Here is a 15000-nt window from a genome sequence, read left to right as displayed (position 1 = left end):
ATCCATATACAGATTTAGCAATTGACAATGCAAGGTGGTCTCTCTCTCTCTCTCTCTCTCTCTCGTGTCAAAATGAAAACAGTTTCCAGCCCCTTTCATGAAGGACTACTTGTGCATATTGCAAGATGTCAGTTTCTAAGTGAATGAGCAAAAGAGCATACAGCACCTGGTATTCCCAGGCGGTCTCCCATCCAAGTACTAACCAGGCCCGACCCTGCTTAGCTTCCGAGATCAGACGTGATCGGGCGTTGCCAGGCTGGTATGGCCGTACGAAATAAGTTGACAACCATAGGCTACTTATCCATATACAGATTTAGCAATTGACAATGCAAGGTGGTCTCTCTCTCTCTCTCTCTCTCTCTCTCTCTCGTGTCAAAATGAAAACAGCTTCCAGCCCCTTTCATGAAGGACTACTTGTGCATATTGCAAGATGTCAGTTTCTAAGTGAATGAGCAAAAGAGCATACAGCACCTGGTATTCCCAGGCGGTCTCCCATCCAAGTACTAACCAGGCCCGACCCTGCTTAGCTTCCGAGATCAGACGTGATCGGGCGTTGCCAGGCTGGTATGGCCGTACGAAATAAGTTGACAACCATAGGCTACTTATCCATATACAGATTTAGCAATTGACAATGCAAGGTGGTCTCTCTCTCTCTCTCTCTCTCGTGTCAAAATGAAAACAGTTTCCAGCCCCTTTCATGAAGGACTACTTGTGCATATTGCAAGATGTCAGTTTCTAAGTGAATGAGCAAAAGAGCATACAGCACCTGGTATTCCCAGGCGGTCTCCCATCCAAGTACTAACCAGGCCCGACCCTGCTTAGCTTCCGAGATCAGACGAGATCGGGCGTTGCCAGGCTGGTATGGCCGTACGAAATAAGTTGACAACCATAGGCTACTTATCCATATACAGATTTAGCAATTGACAATGCAAGGTGGTCTCTCTCTCTCTCTCTCTCTCTCTCTCGTGTCAAAATGAAAACAGCTTCCAGCCCCTTTCATGAAGGACTACTTGTGCATATTGCAAGATGTCAGTTTCTAAGTGAATGAGCAAAAGAGCATACAGCACCTGGTATTCCCAGGCGGTCTCCCATCCAAGTACTAACCAGGCCCGACCCTGCTTAGCTTCCGAGATCAGACGTGATCGGGCGTTGCCAGGCTGGTATGGCCGTACGAAATAAGTTGACAACCATAGGCTACTTATCCATATACAGATTTAGCAATTGACAATGCAAGGTGGTCTCTCTCTCTCTCTCTCTCTCTCTCGTGTCAAAATGAAAACAGTTTCCAGCCCCTTTCATGAAGGACTACTTGTGCATATTGCAAGATGTCAGTTTCTAAGTGAATGAGCAAAAGAGCATACAGCACCTGGTATTCCCAGGCGGTCTCCCATCCAAGTACTAACCAGGCCCGACCCTGCTTAGCTTCCGAGATCAGACGTGATCGGGCGTTGCCAGGCTGGTATGGCCGTACGAAATAAGTTGACAACCATAGGCTACTTATCCATATACAGATTTAGCAATTGACAATGCAAGGTGGTCTCTCTCTCTCTCTCTCTCTCTCTCTCGTGTCAAAATGAAAACAGCTTCCAGCCCCTTTCATGAAGGACTACTTGTGCATATTGCAAGATGTCAGTTTCTAAGTGAATGAGCAAAAGAGCATACAGCACCTGGTATTCCCAGGCGGTCTCCCATCCAAGTACTAACCAGGCCCGACCCTGCTTAGCTTCCGAGATCAGACGTGATCGGGCGTTGCCAGGCTGGTATGGCCGTACGAAATAAGTTGACAACCATAGGCTACTTATCCATATACAGATTTAGCAATTGACAATGCAAGGTGGTCTCTCTCTCTCTCTCTCTCTCGTGTCAAAATGAAAACAGTTTCCAGCCCCTTTCATGAAGGACTACTTGTGCATATTGCAAGATGTCAGTTTCTAAGTGAATGAGCAAAAGAGCATACAGCACCTGGTATTCCCAGGCGGTCTCCCATCCAAGTACTAACCAGGCCCGACCCTGCTTAGCTTCCGAGATCAGACGAGATTGGGCGTTGCCAGGCTGGTATGGCCGTACGAAATAAGTTGACAACCATAGGCTACTTATCCATATACAGATTTAGCAATTGACAATGCAAGGTAGTCTCTCTCTCTCTCTCTCTCTCTCTCTCGTGTCAAAATGAAAACAGTTTCCAGCCCCTTTCATGAAGGACTACTTGTGCATATTGCAAGATGTCAGTTTCTAAGTGAATGAGCAAAAGAGCATACAGCACCTGGTATTCCCAGGCGGTCTCCCATCCAAGTACTAACCAGGCCCGACCCTGCTTAGCTTCCGAGATCAGACGTGATCGGGCGTTGCCAGGCTGGTATGGCCGTACGAAATAAGTTGACAACCATAGGCTACTTATCCATATACAGATTTAGCAATTGACAATGCAAGGTGGTCTCTCTCTCTCTCTCTCTCTCTCTCTCTCGTGTCAAAATGAAAACAGCTTCCAGCCCCTTTCATGAAGGACTACTTGTGCATATTGCAAGATGTCAGTTTCTAAGTGAATGAGAAAAAGAGCATACAGCACCTGGTATTCCCAGGCGGTCTCCCATCCAAGTACTAACCAGGCCCGACCCTGCTTAGCTTCCGAGATCAGACGTGATCGGGCGTTGCCAGGCTGGTATGGCCGTACGAAATAAGTTGACAACCATAGGCTACTTATCCATATACAGATTTAGCAATTGACAATGCAAGGTGGTCTCTCTCTCTCTCTCTCTCTCTCTCGTGTCAAAATGAAAACAGTTTCCAGCCCCTTTCATGAAGGACTACTTGTGCATATTGCAAGATGTCAGTTTCTAAGTGAATGAGCAAAAGAGCATACAGCACCTGGTATTCCCAGGCGGTCTCCCATCCAAGTACTAACCAGGCCCGACCCTGCTTAGCTTCCGAGATCAGACGAGATCGGGCGTTGCCAGGCTGGTATGGCCGTACGAAATAAGTTGACAACCATAGGCTACTTATCCATATACAGATTTAGCAATTGACAATGCAAGGTGGTCTCTCTCTCTCTCTCTCTCTCTCGTGTCAAAATGAAAACAGCTTCCAGCCCCTTTCATGAAGGACTACTTGTGCATATTGCAAGATGTCAGTTTCTAAGTGAATGAGCAAAAGAGCATACAGCACCTGGTATTCCCAGGCGGTCTCCCATCCAAGTACTAACCAGGCCCGACCCTGCTTAGCTTCCGAGATCAGACGTGATCGGGCGTTGCCAGGCTGGTATGGCCGTACGAAATAAGTTGACAACCATAGGCTACTTATCCATATACAGATTTAGCAATTGACAATGCAAGGTGGTCTCTCTCTCTCTCTCTCTCTCTCGTGTCAAAATGAAAACAGCTTCCAGCCCCTTTCATGAAGGACTACTTGTGCATATTGCAAGATGTCAGTTTCTAAGTGAATGAGCAAAAGAGCATACAGCACCTGGTATTCCCAGGCGGTCTCCCATCCAAGTACTAACCAGGCCCGACCCTGCTTAGCTTCCGAGATCAGACGTGATCGGGCGTTGCCAGGCTGGTATGGCCGTACGAAATAAGTTGACAACCATAGGCTACTTATCCATATACAGATTTAGCAATTGACAATGCAAGGTGGTCTCTCTCTCTCTCTCTCTCTCTCTCGTGTCAAAATGAAAACAGTTTCCAGCCCCTTTCATGAAGGACTACTTGTGCATATTGCAAGATGTCAGTTTCTAAGTGAATGAGCAAAAGAGCATACAGCACCTGGTATTCCCAGGCGGTCTCCCATCCAAGTACTAACCAGGCCCGACCCTGCTTAGCTTCCGAGATCAGACGAGATCGGGCGTTGCCAGGCTGGTATGGCCGTACGAAATAAGTTGACAACCATAGGCTACTTATCCATATACAGATTTAGCAATTGACAATGCAAGGTGGTCTCTCTCTCTCTCTCTCTCTCTCGTGTCAAAATGAAAACAGCTTCCAGCCCCTTTCATGAAGGACTACTTGTGCATATTGCAAGATTTCAGTTTCTAAGTGAATGAGCAAAAGAGCATACAGCACCTGGTATTCCCAGGCGGTCTCCCATCCAAGTACTAACCAGGCCCGACCCTGCTTAGCTTCCGAGATCAGACGAGATCAGGCGTTGCCAGGCTGGTATGGCCGTACGAAATAAGTTGACAACCATAGGCTACTTATCCATATACAGATTTAGCAATTGACAATGCAAGGTAGTCTCTCTCTCTCTCTCTCTCTCTCTCTCTCTCTCTCGTGTCAAAATGAAAACAGCTTCCAGCCCCTTTCATGAAGGACTACTTGTGCATATTGCAAGATGTCAGTTTCTAAGTGAATGAGCAAAAGAGCATACAGCACCTGGTATTCCCAGGCGGTCTCCCATCCAAGTACTAACCAGGCCCGACCCTGCTTAGCTTCCGAGATCAGACGAGATCGGGCGTTGCCAGGCTGGTATGGCCGTACGAAATAAGTTGACAACCATAGGCTACTTATCCATATACAGATTTAGCAATTGACAATGCAAGGTAGTCTCTCTCTCTCTCTCTCTCTCTCGTGTCAAAATGAAAACAGCTTCCAGCCCCTTTCATGAAGGACTACTTGTGCATATTGCAAGATGTCAGTTTCTAAGTGAATGAGCAAAAGAGCATACAGCACCTGGTATTCCCAGGCGGTCTCCCATCCAAGTACTAACCAGGCCCGACCCTGCTTAGCTTCCGAGATCAGACGTGATCGGGCGTTGCCAGGCTGGTATGGCCGTACGAAATAAGTTGACAACCATAGGCTACTTATCCATATACAGATTTAGCAATTGACAATGCAAGGTGGTCTCTCTCTCTCTCTCTCTCTCTCGTGTCAAAATGAAAACAGCTTCCAGCCCCTTTCATGAAGGACTACTTGTGCATATTGCAAGATGTCAGTTTCTAAGTGAATGAGCAAAAGAGCATACAGCACCTGGTATTCCCAGGCGGTCTCCCATCCAAGTACTAACCAGGCCCGACCCTGCTTAGCTTCCGAGATCAGACGTGATCGGGCGTTGCCAGGCTGGTATGGCCGTACGAAATAAGTTGACAACCATAGGCTACTTATCCATATACAGATTTAGCAATTGACAATGCAAGGTGGTCTCTCTCTCTCTCTCTCTCTCTCTCGTCGTAAGTCAAAATGAAAACAGTTTCCAGCCCCTTTCATGAAGGACTACTTGTGCATATTGCAAGATGTCAGTTTCTAAGTGAATGAGCAAAAGAGCATACAGCACCTGGTATTCCCAGGCGGTCTCCCATCCAAGTACTAACCAGGCCCGACCCTGCTTAGCTTCCGAGATCAGACGTGATCGGGCGTTGCCAGGCTGGTATGGCCGTACGAAATAAGTTGACAACCATAGGCTACTTATCCATATACAGATTTAGCAATTGACAATGCAAGGTGGTCTCTCTCTCTCTCTCTCTCTCGTGTCAAAATGAAAACAGCTTCCAGCCCCTTTCATGAAGGACTACTTGTGCATATTGCAAGATGTCAGTTTCTAAGTGAATGAGCAAAAGAGCATACAGCACCTGGTATTCCCAGGCGGTCTCCCATCCAAGTACTAACCAGGCCCGACCCTGCTTAGCTTCCGAGATCAGACGTGATCGGGCGTTGCCAGGCTGGTATGGCCGTACGAAATAAGTTGACAACCATAGGCTACTTATCCATATACAGATTTAGCAATTGACAATGCAAGGTGGTCTCTCTCTCTCTCTCTCTCTCGTGTCAAAATGAAAACAGTTTCCAGCCCCTTTCATGAAGGACTACTTGTGCATATTGCAAGATGTCAGTTTCTAAGTGAATGAGCAAAAGAGCATACAGCACCTGGTATTCCCAGGCGGTCTCCCATCCAAGTACTAACCAGGCCCGACCCTGCTTAGCTTCCGAGATCAGACGAGATTGGGCGTTGCCAGGCTGGTATGGCCGTACGAAATAAGTTGACAACCATAGGCTACTTATCCATATACAGATTTAGCAATTGACAATGCAAGGTAGTCTCTCTCTCTCTCTCTCTCTCTCTCTCGTGTCAAAATGAAAACAGCTTCCAGCCCCTTTCATGAAGGACTACTTGTGCATATTGCAAGATGTCAGTTTCTAAGTGAATGAGCAAAAGAGCATACAGCACCTGGTATTCCCAGGCGGTCTCCCATCCAAGTACTAACCAGGCCCGACCCTGCTTAGCTTCCGAGATCAGACGAGATCGGGCGTTGCCAGGCTGGTATGGCCGTACGAAATAAGTTGACAACCATAGGCTACTTATCCATATACAGATTTAGCAATTGACAATGCAAGGTGGTCTCTCTCTCTCTCTCTCTCTCTCGTGTCAAAATGAAAACAGCTTCCAGCCCCTTTCATGAAGGACTACTTGTGCATATTGCAAGATGTCAGTTTCTAAGTGAATGAGCAAAAGAGCATACAGCACCTGGTATTCCCAGGCGGTCTCCCATCCAAGTACTAACCAGGCCCGACCCTGCTTAGCTTCCGAGATCAGACGTGATCGGGCGTTGCCAGGCTGGTATGGCCGTACGAAATAAGTTGACAACCATAGGCTACTTATCCATATACAGATTTAGCAATTGACAATGCAAGGTGGTCTCTCTCTCTCTCTCTCTCTCTCTCGTGTCAAAATGAAAACAGTTTCCAGCCCCTTTCATGAAGGACTACTTGTGCATATTGCAAGATGTCAGTTTCTAAGTGAATGAGCAAAAGAGCATACAGCACCTGGTATTCCCAGGCGGTCTCCCATCCAAGTACTAACCAGGCCCGACCCTGCTTAGCTTCCGAGATCAGACGTGATCGGGCGTTGCCAGGCTGGTATGGCCGTACGAAATAAGTTGACAACCATAGGCTACTTATCCATATACAGATTTAGCAATTGACAATGCAAGGTGGTCTCTCTCTCTCTCTCTCTCTCTCTCTCGTGTCAAAATGAAAACAGCTTCCAGCCCCTTTCATGAAGGACTACTTGTGCATATTGCAAGATGTCAGTTTCTAAGTGAATGAGCAAAAGAGCATACAGCACCTGGTATTCCCAGGCGGTCTCCCATCCAAGTACTAACCAGGCCCGACCCTGCTTAGCTTCCGAGATCAGACGTGATCGGGCGTTGCCAGGCTGGTATGGCCGTACGAAATAAGTTGACAACCATAGGCTACTTATCCATATACAGATTTAGCAATTGACAATGCAAGGTGGTCTCTCTCTCTCTCTCTCTCTCGTGTCAAAATGAAAACAGTTTCCAGCCCCTTTCATGAAGGACTACTTGTGCATATTGCAAGATGTCAGTTTCTAAGTGAATGAGCAAAAGAGCATACAGCACCTGGTATTCCCAGGCGGTCTCCCATCCAAGTACTAACCAGGCCCGACCCTGCTTAGCTTCCGAGATCAGACGAGATTGGGCGTTGCCAGGCTGGTATGGCCGTACGAAATAAGTTGACAACCATAGGCTACTTATCCATATACAGATTTAGCAATTGACAATGCAAGGTAGTCTCTCTCTCTCTCTCTCTCTCTCTCTCGTGTCAAAATGAAAACAGTTTCCAGCCCCTTTCATGAAGGACTACTTGTGCATATTGCAAGATGTCAGTTTCTAAGTGAATGAGCAAAAGAGCATACAGCACCTGGTATTCCCAGGCGGTCTCCCATCCAAGTACTAACCAGGCCCGACCCTGCTTAGCTTCCGAGATCAGACGTGATCGGGCGTTGCCAGGCTGGTATGGCCGTACGAAATAAGTTGACAACCATAGGCTACTTATCCATATACAGATTTAGCAATTGACAATGCAAGGTGGTCTCTCTCTCTCTCTCTCTCTCTCTCTCGTGTCAAAATGAAAACAGCTTCCAGCCCCTTTCATGAAGGACTACTTGTGCATATTGCAAGATGTCAGTTTCTAAGTGAATGAGAAAAAGAGCATACAGCACCTGGTATTCCCAGGCGGTCTCCCATCCAAGTACTAACCAGGCCCGACCCTGCTTAGCTTCCGAGATCAGACGTGATCGGGCGTTGCCAGGCTGGTATGGCCGTACGAAATAAGTTGACAACCATAGGCTACTTATCCATATACAGATTTAGCAATTGACAATGCAAGGTGGTCTCTCTCTCTCTCTCTCTCTCTCTCTCGTGTCAAAATGAAAACAGTTTCCAGCCCCTTTCATGAAGGACTACTTGTGCATATTGCAAGATGTCAGTTTCTAAGTGAATGAGCAAAAGAGCATACAGCACCTGGTATTCCCAGGCGGTCTCCCATCCAAGTACTAACCAGGCCCGACCCTGCTTAGCTTCCGAGATCAGACGAGATCGGGCGTTGCCAGGCTGGTATGGCCGTACGAAATAAGTTGACAACCATAGGCTACTTATCCATATACAGATTTAGCAATTGACAATGCAAGGTGGTCTCTCTCTCTCTCTCTCTCTCTCGTGTCAAAATGAAAACAGCTTCCAGCCCCTTTCATGAAGGACTACTTGTGCATATTGCAAGATGTCAGTTTCTAAGTGAATGAGCAAAAGAGCATACAGCACCTGGTATTCCCAGGCGGTCTCCCATCCAAGTACTAACCAGGCCCGACCCTGCTTAGCTTCCGAGATCAGACGTGATCGGGCGTTGCCAGGCTGGTATGGCCGTACGAAATAAGTTGACAACCATAGGCTACTTATCCATATACAGATTTAGCAATTGACAATGCAAGGTGGTCTCTCTCTCTCTCTCTCTCTCTCGTGTCAAAATGAAAACAGCTTCCAGCCCCTTTCATGAAGGACTACTTGTGCATATTGCAAGATGTCAGTTTCTAAGTGAATGAGCAAAAGAGCATACAGCACCTGGTATTCCCAGGCGGTCTCCCATCCAAGTACTAACCAGGCCCGACCCTGCTTAGCTTCCGAGATCAGACGTGATCGGGCGTTGCCAGGCTGGTATGGCCGTACGAAATAAGTTGACAACCATAGGCTACTTATCCATATACAGATTTAGCAATTGACAATGCAAGGTGGTCTCTCTCTCTCTCTCTCTCTCTCTCGTGTCAAAATGAAAACAGTTTCCCAGCCCCTTTCATGAAGGACTACTTGTGCATATTGCAAGATGTCAGTTTCTAAGTGAATGAGCAAAAGAGCATACAGCACCTGGTATTCCCAGGCGGTCTCCCATCCAAGTACTAACCAGGCCCGACCCTGCTTAGCTTCCGAGATCAGACGAGATCGGGCGTTGCCAGGCTGGTATGGCCGTACGAAATAAGTTGACAACCATAGGCTACTTATCCATATACAGATTTAGCAATTGACAATGCAAGGTGGTCTCTCTCTCTCTCTCTCTCTCTCGTGTCAAAATGAAAACAGCTTCCAGCCCCTTTCATGAAGGACTACTTGTGCATATTGCAAGATTTCAGTTTCTAAGTGAATGAGCAAAAGAGCATACAGCACCTGGTATTCCCAGGCGGTCTCCCATCCAAGTACTAACCAGGCCCGACCCTGCTTAGCTTCCGAGATCAGACGAGATCAGGCGTTGCCAGGCTGGTATGGCCGTACGAAATAAGTTGACAACCATAGGCTACTTATCCATATACAGATTTAGCAATTGACAATGCAAGGTAGTCTCTCTCTCTCTCTCTCTCTCTCTCTCTCTCTCGTGTCAAAATGAAAACAGCTTCCAGCCCCTTTCATGAAGGACTACTTGTGCATATTGCAAGATGTCAGTTTCTAAGTGAATGAGCAAAAGAGCATACAGCACCTGGTATTCCCAGGCGGTCTCCCATCCAAGTACTAACCAGGCCCGACCCTGCTTAGCTTCCGAGATCAGACGAGATCGGGCGTTGCCAGGCTGGTATGGCCGTACGAAATAAGTTGACAACCATAGGCTACTTATCCATATACAGATTTAGCAATTGACAATGCAAGGTAGTCTCTCTCTCTCTCTCTCTCTCTCGTGTCAAAATGAAAACAGCTTCCAGCCCCTTTCATGAAGGACTACTTGTGCATATTGCAAGATGTCAGTTTCTAAGTGAATGAGCAAAAGAGCATACAGCACCTGGTATTCCCAGGCGGTCTCCCATCCAAGTACTAACCAGGCCCGACCCTGCTTAGCTTCCGAGATCAGACGTGATCGGGCGTTGCCAGGCTGGTATGGCCGTACGAAATAAGTTGACAACCATAGGCTACTTATCCATATACAGATTTAGCAATTGACAATGCAAGGTGGTCTCTCTCTCTCTCTCTCTCTCTCTCGTGTCAAAATGAAAACAGTTTCCAGCCCCTTTCATGAAGGACTACTTGTGCATATTGCAAGATGTCAGTTTCTAAGTGAATGAGCAAAAGAGCATACAGCACCTGGTATTCCCAGGCGGTCTCCCATCCAAGTACTAACCAGGCCCGACCCTGCTTAGCTTCCGAGATCAGACGTGATCGGGCGTTGCCAGGCTGGTATGGCCGTACGAAATAAGTTGACAACCATAGGCTACTTATCCATATACAGATTTAGCAATTGACAATGCAAGGTGGTCTCTCTCTCTCTCTCTCTCTCTCGTGTCAAAATGAAAACAGCTTCCAGCCCCTTTCATGAAGGACTACTTGTGCATATTGCAAGATGTCAGTTTCTAAGTGAATGAGCAAAAGAGCATACAGCACCTGGTATTCCCAGGCGGTCTCCCATCCAAGTACTAACCAGGCCCGACCCTGCTTAGCTTCCGAGATCAGACGTGATCGGGCGTTGCCAGGCTGGTATGGCCGTACGAAATAAGTTGACAACCATAGGCTACTTATCCATATACAGATTTAGCAATTGACAATGCAAGGTGGTCTCTCTCTCTCTCTCTCTCTCGTGTCAAAATGAAAACAGTTTCCAGCCCCTTTCATGAAGGACTACTTGTGCATATTGCAAGATGTCAGTTTCTAAGTGAATGAGCAAAAGAGCATACAGCACCTGGTATTCCCAGGCGGTCTCCCATCCAAGTACTAACCAGGCCCGACCCTGCTTAGCTTCCGAGATCAGACGAGATTGGGCGTTGCCAGGCTGGTATGGCCGTACGAAATAAGTTGACAACCATAGGCTACTTATCCATATACAGATTTAGCAATTGACAATGCAAGGTAGTCTCTCTCTCTCTCTCTCTCTCTCTCTCGTGTCAAAATGAAAACAGTTTCCTAGCCCCTTTCATGAAGGACTACTTGTGCATATTGCAAGATGTCAGTTTCTAAGTGAATGAGCAAAAGAGCATACAGCACCTGGTATTCCCAGGCGGTCTCCCATCCAAGTACTAACCAGGCCCGACCCTGCTTAGCTTCCGAGATCAGACGTGATCGGGCGTTGCCAGGCTGGTATGGCCGTACGAAATAAGTTGACAACCATAGGCTACTTATCCATATACAGATTTAGCAATTGACAATGCAAGGTGGTCTCTCTCTCTCTCTCTCTCTCTCTCTCGTGTCAAAATGAAAACAGCTTCCAGCCCCTTTCATGAAGGACTACTTGTGCATATTGCAAGATGTCAGTTTCTAAGTGAATGAGAAAAAGAGCATACAGCACCTGGTATTCCCAGGCGGTCTCCCATCCAAGTACTAACCAGGCCCGACCCTGCTTAGCTTCCGAGATCAGACGTGATCGGGCGTTGCCAGGCTGGTATGGCCGTACGAAATAAGTTGACAACCATAGGCTACTTATCCATATACAGATTTAGCAATTGACAATGCAAGGTGGTCTCTCTCTCTCTCTCTCTCTCTCTCGTGTCAAAATGAAAACAGTTTCCAGCCCCTTTCATGAAGGACTACTTGTGCATATTGCAAGATGTCAGTTTCTAAGTGAATGAGCAAAAGAGCATACAGCACCTGGTATTCCCAGGCGGTCTCCCATCCAAGTACTAACCAGGCCCGACCCTGCTTAGCTTCCGAGATCAGACGAGATCGGGCGTTGCCAGGCTGGTATGGCCGTACGAAATAAGTTGACAACCATAGGCTACTTATCCATATACAGATTTAGCAATTGACAATGCAAGGTGGTCTCTCTCTCTCTCTCTCTCTCTCGTGTCAAAATGAAAACAGCTTCCAGCCCCTTTCATGAAGGACTACTTGTGCATATTGCAAGATGTCAGTTTCTAAGTGAATGAGCAAAAGAGCATACAGCACCTGGTATTCCCAGGCGGTCTCCCATCCAAGTACTAACCAGGCCCGACCCTGCTTAGCTTCCGAGATCAGACGTGATCGGGCGTTGCCAGGCTGGTATGGCCGTACGAAATAAGTTGACAACCATAGGCTACTTATCCATATACAGATTTAGCAATTGACAATGCAAGGTGGTCTCTCTCTCTCTCTCTCTCTCTCGTGTCAAAATGAAAACAGCTTCCAGCCCCTTTCATGAAGGACTACTTGTGCATATTGCAAGATGTCAGTTTCTAAGTGAATGAGCAAAAGAGCATACAGCACCTGGTATTCCCAGGCGGTCTCCCATCCAAGTACTAACCAGGCCCGACCCTGCTTAGCTTCCGAGATCAGACGTGATCGGGCGTTGCCAGGCTGGTATGGCCGTACGAAATAAGTTGACAACCATAGGCTACTTATCCATATACAGATTTAGCAATTGACAATGCAAGGTGGTCTCTCTCTCTCTCTCTCTCTCTCTCGTGTCAAAATGAAAACAGTTTCCAGCCCCTTTCATGAAGGACTACTTGTGCATATTGCAAGATGTCAGTTTCTAAGTGAATGAGCAAAAGAGCATACAGCACCTGGTATTCCCAGGCGGTCTCCCATCCAAGTACTAACCAGGCCCGACCCTGCTTAGCTTCCGAGATCAGACGAGATCGGGCGTTGCCAGGCTGGTATGGCCGTACGAAATAAGTTGACAACCATAGGCTACTTATCCATATACAGATTTAGCAATTGACAATGCAAGGTGGTCTCTCTCTCTCTCTCTCTCTCTCGTGTCAAAATGAAAACAGCTTCCAGCCCCTTTCATGAAGGACTACTTGTGCATATTGCAAGATTTCAGTTTCTAAGTGAATGAGCAAAAGAGCATACAGCACCTGGTATTCCCAGGCGGTCTCCCATCCAAGTACTAACCAGGCCCGACCCTGCTTAGCTTCCGAGATCAGACGAGATCAGGCGTTGCCAGGCTGGTATGGCCGTACGAAATAAGTTGACAACCATAGGCTACTTATCCATATACAGATTTAGCAATTGACAATGCAAGGTAGTCTCTCTCTCTCTCTCTCTCTCTCTCTCTCTCTCGTGTCAAAATGAAAACAGCTTCCAGCCCCTTTCATGAAGGACTACTTGTGCATATTGCAAGATGTCAGTTTCTAAGTGAATGAGCAAAAGAGCATACAGCACCTGGTATTCCCAGGCGGTCTCCCATCCAAGTACTAACCAGGCCCGACCCTGCTTAGCTTCCGAGATCAGACGAGATCGGGCGTTGCCAGGCTGGTATGGCCGTACGAAATAAGTTGACAACCATAGGCTACTTATCCATATACAGATTTAGCAATTGACAATGCAAGGTAGTCTCTCTCTCTCTCTCTCTCTCTCGTGTCAAAATGAAAACAGCTTCCAGCCCCTTTCATGAAGGACTACTTGTGCATATTGCAAGATGTCAGTTTCTAAGTGAATGAGCAAAAGAGCATACAGCACCTGGTATTCCCAGGCGGTCTCCCATCCAAGTACTAACCAGGCCCGACCCTGCTTAGCTTCCGAGATCAGACGTGATCGGGCGTTGCCAGGCTGGTATGGCCGTACGAAATAAGTTGACAACCATAGGCTACTTATCCATATACAGATTTAGCAATTGACAATGCAAGGTGGTCTCTCTCTCTCTCTCTCTCTCTCTCGTGTCAAAATGAAAACAGCTTCCAGCCCCTTTCATGAAGGACTACTTGTGCATATTGCAAGATGTCAGTTTCTAAGTGAATGAGCAAAAGAGCATACAGCACCTGGTATTCCCAGGCGGTCTCCCATCCAAGTACTAACCAGGCCCGACCCTGCTTAGCTTCCGAGATCAGACGTGATCGGGCGTTGCCAGGCTGGTATGGCCGTACGAAATAAGTTGACAACCATAGGCTACTTATCCATATACAGATTTAGCAATTGACAATGCAAGGTGGTCTCTCTCTCTCTCTCTCTCTCTCTCGTGTCAAAATGAAAACAGTTTCCAGCCCCTTTCATGAAGGACTACTTGTGCATATTGCAAGATGTCAGTTTCTAAGTGAATGAGCAAAAGAGCATACAGCACCTGGTATTCCCAGGCGGTCTCCCATCCAAGTACTAACCAGGCCCGACCCTGCTTAGCTTCCGAGATCAGACGTGATCGGGCGTTGCCAGGCTGGTATGGCCGTACGAAATAAGTTGACAACCATAGGCTACTTATCCATATACAGATTTAGCAATTGACAATGCAAGGTGGTCTCTCTCTCTCTCTCTCTCTCTCTCTCTCTCGTGTCAAAATGAAAACAGCTTCCAGCCCCTTTCATGAAGGACTACTTGTGCATATTGCAAGATGTCAGTTTCTAAGTGAATGAGCAAAAGAGCATACAGCACCTGGTATTCCCAGGCGGTCTCCCATCCAAGTACTAACCAGGCCCGACCCTGCTTAGCTTCCGAGATCAGACGTGATCGGGCGTTGCCAGGCTGGTATGGCCGTACGAAATAAGTTGACAACCATAGGCTACTTATCCATATACAGATTTAGCAATTGACAATGCAAGGTGGTCTCTCTCTCTCTCTCTCTCTCGTGTCAAAATGAAAACAGTTTCCAGCCCCTTTCATGAAGGACTACTTGTGCATATTGCAAGATGTCAGTTTCTAAGTGAATGAGCAAAAGAGCATACAGCACCTGGTATTCCCAGGCGGTCTCCCATCCAAGTACTAACCAGGCCCGACCCTGCTTAGCTTCCGAGATCAGACGAGATTGGGCGTTGCCAGGCTGGTATGGCCGTACGAAATAAGTTGACAACCATAGGCTACTTATCCATATACAGATTTAGCAATTGACAATGCAAGGTAGT

The 15000-nt window shown here is 47.2% G+C and overlaps 45 non-coding genes and 5 pseudogenes across 45 annotated transcripts; all 50 read right to left on the bottom strand.

Moving 5' to 3' along the window:
• Positions 1–154: 154 nt before the first annotated feature.
• On the bottom strand, positions 155–273 carry LOC146217040 (5S ribosomal RNA). The gene has a single exon (XR_014752056.1). It is a non-coding gene; the product is annotated as a 5S ribosomal RNA (ribosomal RNA).
• Positions 274–459: 186 nt separating this feature from the next.
• Positions 460–578, bottom strand: LOC146217039 (5S ribosomal RNA). The gene has a single exon (XR_014752055.1). It is a non-coding gene; the product is annotated as a 5S ribosomal RNA (ribosomal RNA).
• A 176-nt stretch (positions 579–754) lies between these two features.
• On the bottom strand, positions 755–873 carry LOC146217038 (5S ribosomal RNA). Its single transcript, XR_014753089.1, has one exon. It is a non-coding gene; the product is annotated as a 5S ribosomal RNA (ribosomal RNA).
• A 182-nt stretch (positions 874–1055) lies between these two features.
• On the bottom strand, positions 1056–1174 carry LOC146217037 (5S ribosomal RNA). The gene has a single exon (XR_014752054.1). It is a non-coding gene; the product is annotated as a 5S ribosomal RNA (ribosomal RNA).
• Positions 1175–1354: 180 nt separating this feature from the next.
• On the bottom strand, positions 1355–1473 carry LOC146217036 (5S ribosomal RNA). The gene has a single exon (XR_014752053.1). It is a non-coding gene; the product is annotated as a 5S ribosomal RNA (ribosomal RNA).
• Positions 1474–1655: 182 nt separating this feature from the next.
• LOC146217035 (5S ribosomal RNA) lies at positions 1656–1774 on the bottom strand. The gene has a single exon (XR_014752051.1). It is a non-coding gene; the product is annotated as a 5S ribosomal RNA (ribosomal RNA).
• A 176-nt stretch (positions 1775–1950) lies between these two features.
• Positions 1951–2069, bottom strand: LOC146217034 (5S ribosomal RNA; annotated as a pseudogene).
• Positions 2070–2251: 182 nt separating this feature from the next.
• On the bottom strand, positions 2252–2370 carry LOC146217033 (5S ribosomal RNA). Its single transcript, XR_014752050.1, has one exon. It is a non-coding gene; the product is annotated as a 5S ribosomal RNA (ribosomal RNA).
• A 184-nt stretch (positions 2371–2554) lies between these two features.
• LOC146217032 (5S ribosomal RNA) lies at positions 2555–2673 on the bottom strand. The gene has a single exon (XR_014752049.1). It is a non-coding gene; the product is annotated as a 5S ribosomal RNA (ribosomal RNA).
• Positions 2674–2853: 180 nt separating this feature from the next.
• LOC146217031 (5S ribosomal RNA) lies at positions 2854–2972 on the bottom strand. The gene has a single exon (XR_014753088.1). It is a non-coding gene; the product is annotated as a 5S ribosomal RNA (ribosomal RNA).
• Positions 2973–3150: 178 nt separating this feature from the next.
• Positions 3151–3269, bottom strand: LOC146217030 (5S ribosomal RNA). Its single transcript, XR_014752048.1, has one exon. It is a non-coding gene; the product is annotated as a 5S ribosomal RNA (ribosomal RNA).
• Positions 3270–3447: 178 nt separating this feature from the next.
• Positions 3448–3566, bottom strand: LOC146217029 (5S ribosomal RNA). The gene has a single exon (XR_014752047.1). It is a non-coding gene; the product is annotated as a 5S ribosomal RNA (ribosomal RNA).
• Positions 3567–3746: 180 nt separating this feature from the next.
• On the bottom strand, positions 3747–3865 carry LOC146217028 (5S ribosomal RNA). The gene has a single exon (XR_014753087.1). It is a non-coding gene; the product is annotated as a 5S ribosomal RNA (ribosomal RNA).
• Positions 3866–4043: 178 nt separating this feature from the next.
• On the bottom strand, positions 4044–4162 carry LOC146217027 (5S ribosomal RNA). The gene has a single exon (XR_014752398.1). It is a non-coding gene; the product is annotated as a 5S ribosomal RNA (ribosomal RNA).
• A 190-nt stretch (positions 4163–4352) lies between these two features.
• LOC146217026 (5S ribosomal RNA) lies at positions 4353–4471 on the bottom strand. Its single transcript, XR_014753086.1, has one exon. It is a non-coding gene; the product is annotated as a 5S ribosomal RNA (ribosomal RNA).
• Positions 4472–4649: 178 nt separating this feature from the next.
• LOC146217025 (5S ribosomal RNA) lies at positions 4650–4768 on the bottom strand. Its single transcript, XR_014752046.1, has one exon. It is a non-coding gene; the product is annotated as a 5S ribosomal RNA (ribosomal RNA).
• Positions 4769–4946: 178 nt separating this feature from the next.
• LOC146217024 (5S ribosomal RNA) lies at positions 4947–5065 on the bottom strand. The gene has a single exon (XR_014752045.1). It is a non-coding gene; the product is annotated as a 5S ribosomal RNA (ribosomal RNA).
• Positions 5066–5250: 185 nt separating this feature from the next.
• Positions 5251–5369, bottom strand: LOC146217023 (5S ribosomal RNA). Its single transcript, XR_014752044.1, has one exon. It is a non-coding gene; the product is annotated as a 5S ribosomal RNA (ribosomal RNA).
• Positions 5370–5545: 176 nt separating this feature from the next.
• Positions 5546–5664, bottom strand: LOC146217022 (5S ribosomal RNA). Its single transcript, XR_014752043.1, has one exon. It is a non-coding gene; the product is annotated as a 5S ribosomal RNA (ribosomal RNA).
• Positions 5665–5840: 176 nt separating this feature from the next.
• LOC146217021 (5S ribosomal RNA) lies at positions 5841–5959 on the bottom strand (annotated as a pseudogene).
• Positions 5960–6141: 182 nt separating this feature from the next.
• On the bottom strand, positions 6142–6260 carry LOC146217020 (5S ribosomal RNA). The gene has a single exon (XR_014753085.1). It is a non-coding gene; the product is annotated as a 5S ribosomal RNA (ribosomal RNA).
• A 178-nt stretch (positions 6261–6438) lies between these two features.
• On the bottom strand, positions 6439–6557 carry LOC146217019 (5S ribosomal RNA). The gene has a single exon (XR_014752042.1). It is a non-coding gene; the product is annotated as a 5S ribosomal RNA (ribosomal RNA).
• A 180-nt stretch (positions 6558–6737) lies between these two features.
• Positions 6738–6856, bottom strand: LOC146217018 (5S ribosomal RNA). The gene has a single exon (XR_014752040.1). It is a non-coding gene; the product is annotated as a 5S ribosomal RNA (ribosomal RNA).
• A 182-nt stretch (positions 6857–7038) lies between these two features.
• On the bottom strand, positions 7039–7157 carry LOC146217017 (5S ribosomal RNA). Its single transcript, XR_014752039.1, has one exon. It is a non-coding gene; the product is annotated as a 5S ribosomal RNA (ribosomal RNA).
• Positions 7158–7333: 176 nt separating this feature from the next.
• LOC146217016 (5S ribosomal RNA) lies at positions 7334–7452 on the bottom strand (annotated as a pseudogene).
• Positions 7453–7634: 182 nt separating this feature from the next.
• Positions 7635–7753, bottom strand: LOC146217015 (5S ribosomal RNA). The gene has a single exon (XR_014752038.1). It is a non-coding gene; the product is annotated as a 5S ribosomal RNA (ribosomal RNA).
• Positions 7754–7935: 182 nt separating this feature from the next.
• Positions 7936–8054, bottom strand: LOC146217014 (5S ribosomal RNA). The gene has a single exon (XR_014752037.1). It is a non-coding gene; the product is annotated as a 5S ribosomal RNA (ribosomal RNA).
• A 182-nt stretch (positions 8055–8236) lies between these two features.
• LOC146217013 (5S ribosomal RNA) lies at positions 8237–8355 on the bottom strand. The gene has a single exon (XR_014753084.1). It is a non-coding gene; the product is annotated as a 5S ribosomal RNA (ribosomal RNA).
• A 178-nt stretch (positions 8356–8533) lies between these two features.
• LOC146217012 (5S ribosomal RNA) lies at positions 8534–8652 on the bottom strand. The gene has a single exon (XR_014752036.1). It is a non-coding gene; the product is annotated as a 5S ribosomal RNA (ribosomal RNA).
• Positions 8653–8830: 178 nt separating this feature from the next.
• LOC146217011 (5S ribosomal RNA) lies at positions 8831–8949 on the bottom strand. Its single transcript, XR_014752034.1, has one exon. It is a non-coding gene; the product is annotated as a 5S ribosomal RNA (ribosomal RNA).
• A 181-nt stretch (positions 8950–9130) lies between these two features.
• Positions 9131–9249, bottom strand: LOC146217010 (5S ribosomal RNA). Its single transcript, XR_014753082.1, has one exon. It is a non-coding gene; the product is annotated as a 5S ribosomal RNA (ribosomal RNA).
• Positions 9250–9427: 178 nt separating this feature from the next.
• LOC146217009 (5S ribosomal RNA) lies at positions 9428–9546 on the bottom strand. The gene has a single exon (XR_014752396.1). It is a non-coding gene; the product is annotated as a 5S ribosomal RNA (ribosomal RNA).
• Positions 9547–9734: 188 nt separating this feature from the next.
• Positions 9735–9853, bottom strand: LOC146217008 (5S ribosomal RNA). The gene has a single exon (XR_014753081.1). It is a non-coding gene; the product is annotated as a 5S ribosomal RNA (ribosomal RNA).
• A 178-nt stretch (positions 9854–10031) lies between these two features.
• On the bottom strand, positions 10032–10150 carry LOC146217007 (5S ribosomal RNA). The gene has a single exon (XR_014752033.1). It is a non-coding gene; the product is annotated as a 5S ribosomal RNA (ribosomal RNA).
• Positions 10151–10330: 180 nt separating this feature from the next.
• On the bottom strand, positions 10331–10449 carry LOC146217006 (5S ribosomal RNA). Its single transcript, XR_014752032.1, has one exon. It is a non-coding gene; the product is annotated as a 5S ribosomal RNA (ribosomal RNA).
• Positions 10450–10627: 178 nt separating this feature from the next.
• LOC146217005 (5S ribosomal RNA) lies at positions 10628–10746 on the bottom strand. Its single transcript, XR_014752031.1, has one exon. It is a non-coding gene; the product is annotated as a 5S ribosomal RNA (ribosomal RNA).
• A 176-nt stretch (positions 10747–10922) lies between these two features.
• LOC146217004 (5S ribosomal RNA) lies at positions 10923–11041 on the bottom strand (annotated as a pseudogene).
• A 183-nt stretch (positions 11042–11224) lies between these two features.
• Positions 11225–11343, bottom strand: LOC146217003 (5S ribosomal RNA). Its single transcript, XR_014752030.1, has one exon. It is a non-coding gene; the product is annotated as a 5S ribosomal RNA (ribosomal RNA).
• Positions 11344–11525: 182 nt separating this feature from the next.
• On the bottom strand, positions 11526–11644 carry LOC146217002 (5S ribosomal RNA). The gene has a single exon (XR_014752028.1). It is a non-coding gene; the product is annotated as a 5S ribosomal RNA (ribosomal RNA).
• Positions 11645–11824: 180 nt separating this feature from the next.
• LOC146217001 (5S ribosomal RNA) lies at positions 11825–11943 on the bottom strand. Its single transcript, XR_014753080.1, has one exon. It is a non-coding gene; the product is annotated as a 5S ribosomal RNA (ribosomal RNA).
• Positions 11944–12121: 178 nt separating this feature from the next.
• On the bottom strand, positions 12122–12240 carry LOC146217000 (5S ribosomal RNA). The gene has a single exon (XR_014752027.1). It is a non-coding gene; the product is annotated as a 5S ribosomal RNA (ribosomal RNA).
• Positions 12241–12418: 178 nt separating this feature from the next.
• On the bottom strand, positions 12419–12537 carry LOC146216999 (5S ribosomal RNA). The gene has a single exon (XR_014752026.1). It is a non-coding gene; the product is annotated as a 5S ribosomal RNA (ribosomal RNA).
• A 180-nt stretch (positions 12538–12717) lies between these two features.
• On the bottom strand, positions 12718–12836 carry LOC146216998 (5S ribosomal RNA). Its single transcript, XR_014753079.1, has one exon. It is a non-coding gene; the product is annotated as a 5S ribosomal RNA (ribosomal RNA).
• Positions 12837–13014: 178 nt separating this feature from the next.
• On the bottom strand, positions 13015–13133 carry LOC146216997 (5S ribosomal RNA). Its single transcript, XR_014752395.1, has one exon. It is a non-coding gene; the product is annotated as a 5S ribosomal RNA (ribosomal RNA).
• Positions 13134–13321: 188 nt separating this feature from the next.
• LOC146216996 (5S ribosomal RNA) lies at positions 13322–13440 on the bottom strand. The gene has a single exon (XR_014753078.1). It is a non-coding gene; the product is annotated as a 5S ribosomal RNA (ribosomal RNA).
• A 178-nt stretch (positions 13441–13618) lies between these two features.
• LOC146216995 (5S ribosomal RNA) lies at positions 13619–13737 on the bottom strand. Its single transcript, XR_014752025.1, has one exon. It is a non-coding gene; the product is annotated as a 5S ribosomal RNA (ribosomal RNA).
• Positions 13738–13917: 180 nt separating this feature from the next.
• On the bottom strand, positions 13918–14036 carry LOC146216994 (5S ribosomal RNA). Its single transcript, XR_014752024.1, has one exon. It is a non-coding gene; the product is annotated as a 5S ribosomal RNA (ribosomal RNA).
• Positions 14037–14216: 180 nt separating this feature from the next.
• Positions 14217–14335, bottom strand: LOC146216993 (5S ribosomal RNA). Its single transcript, XR_014752023.1, has one exon. It is a non-coding gene; the product is annotated as a 5S ribosomal RNA (ribosomal RNA).
• A 186-nt stretch (positions 14336–14521) lies between these two features.
• Positions 14522–14640, bottom strand: LOC146216992 (5S ribosomal RNA). The gene has a single exon (XR_014752022.1). It is a non-coding gene; the product is annotated as a 5S ribosomal RNA (ribosomal RNA).
• Positions 14641–14816: 176 nt separating this feature from the next.
• On the bottom strand, positions 14817–14935 carry LOC146216991 (5S ribosomal RNA; annotated as a pseudogene).
• Positions 14936–15000: the final 65 nt, after the last annotated feature.

Source organism: Hypomesus nipponensis, chromosome 28 (assembly GCF_054491055.1).
Source record: "Hypomesus nipponensis isolate SF chromosome 28, ASM5449105v1, whole genome shotgun sequence".
NCBI lineage: Eukaryota > Metazoa > Chordata > Actinopteri > Osmeriformes > Osmeridae > Hypomesus > Hypomesus nipponensis.
Note: the sequence above shows the minus strand (reverse complement) of the source record. Positions and strands in the feature narration are given on the sequence as shown.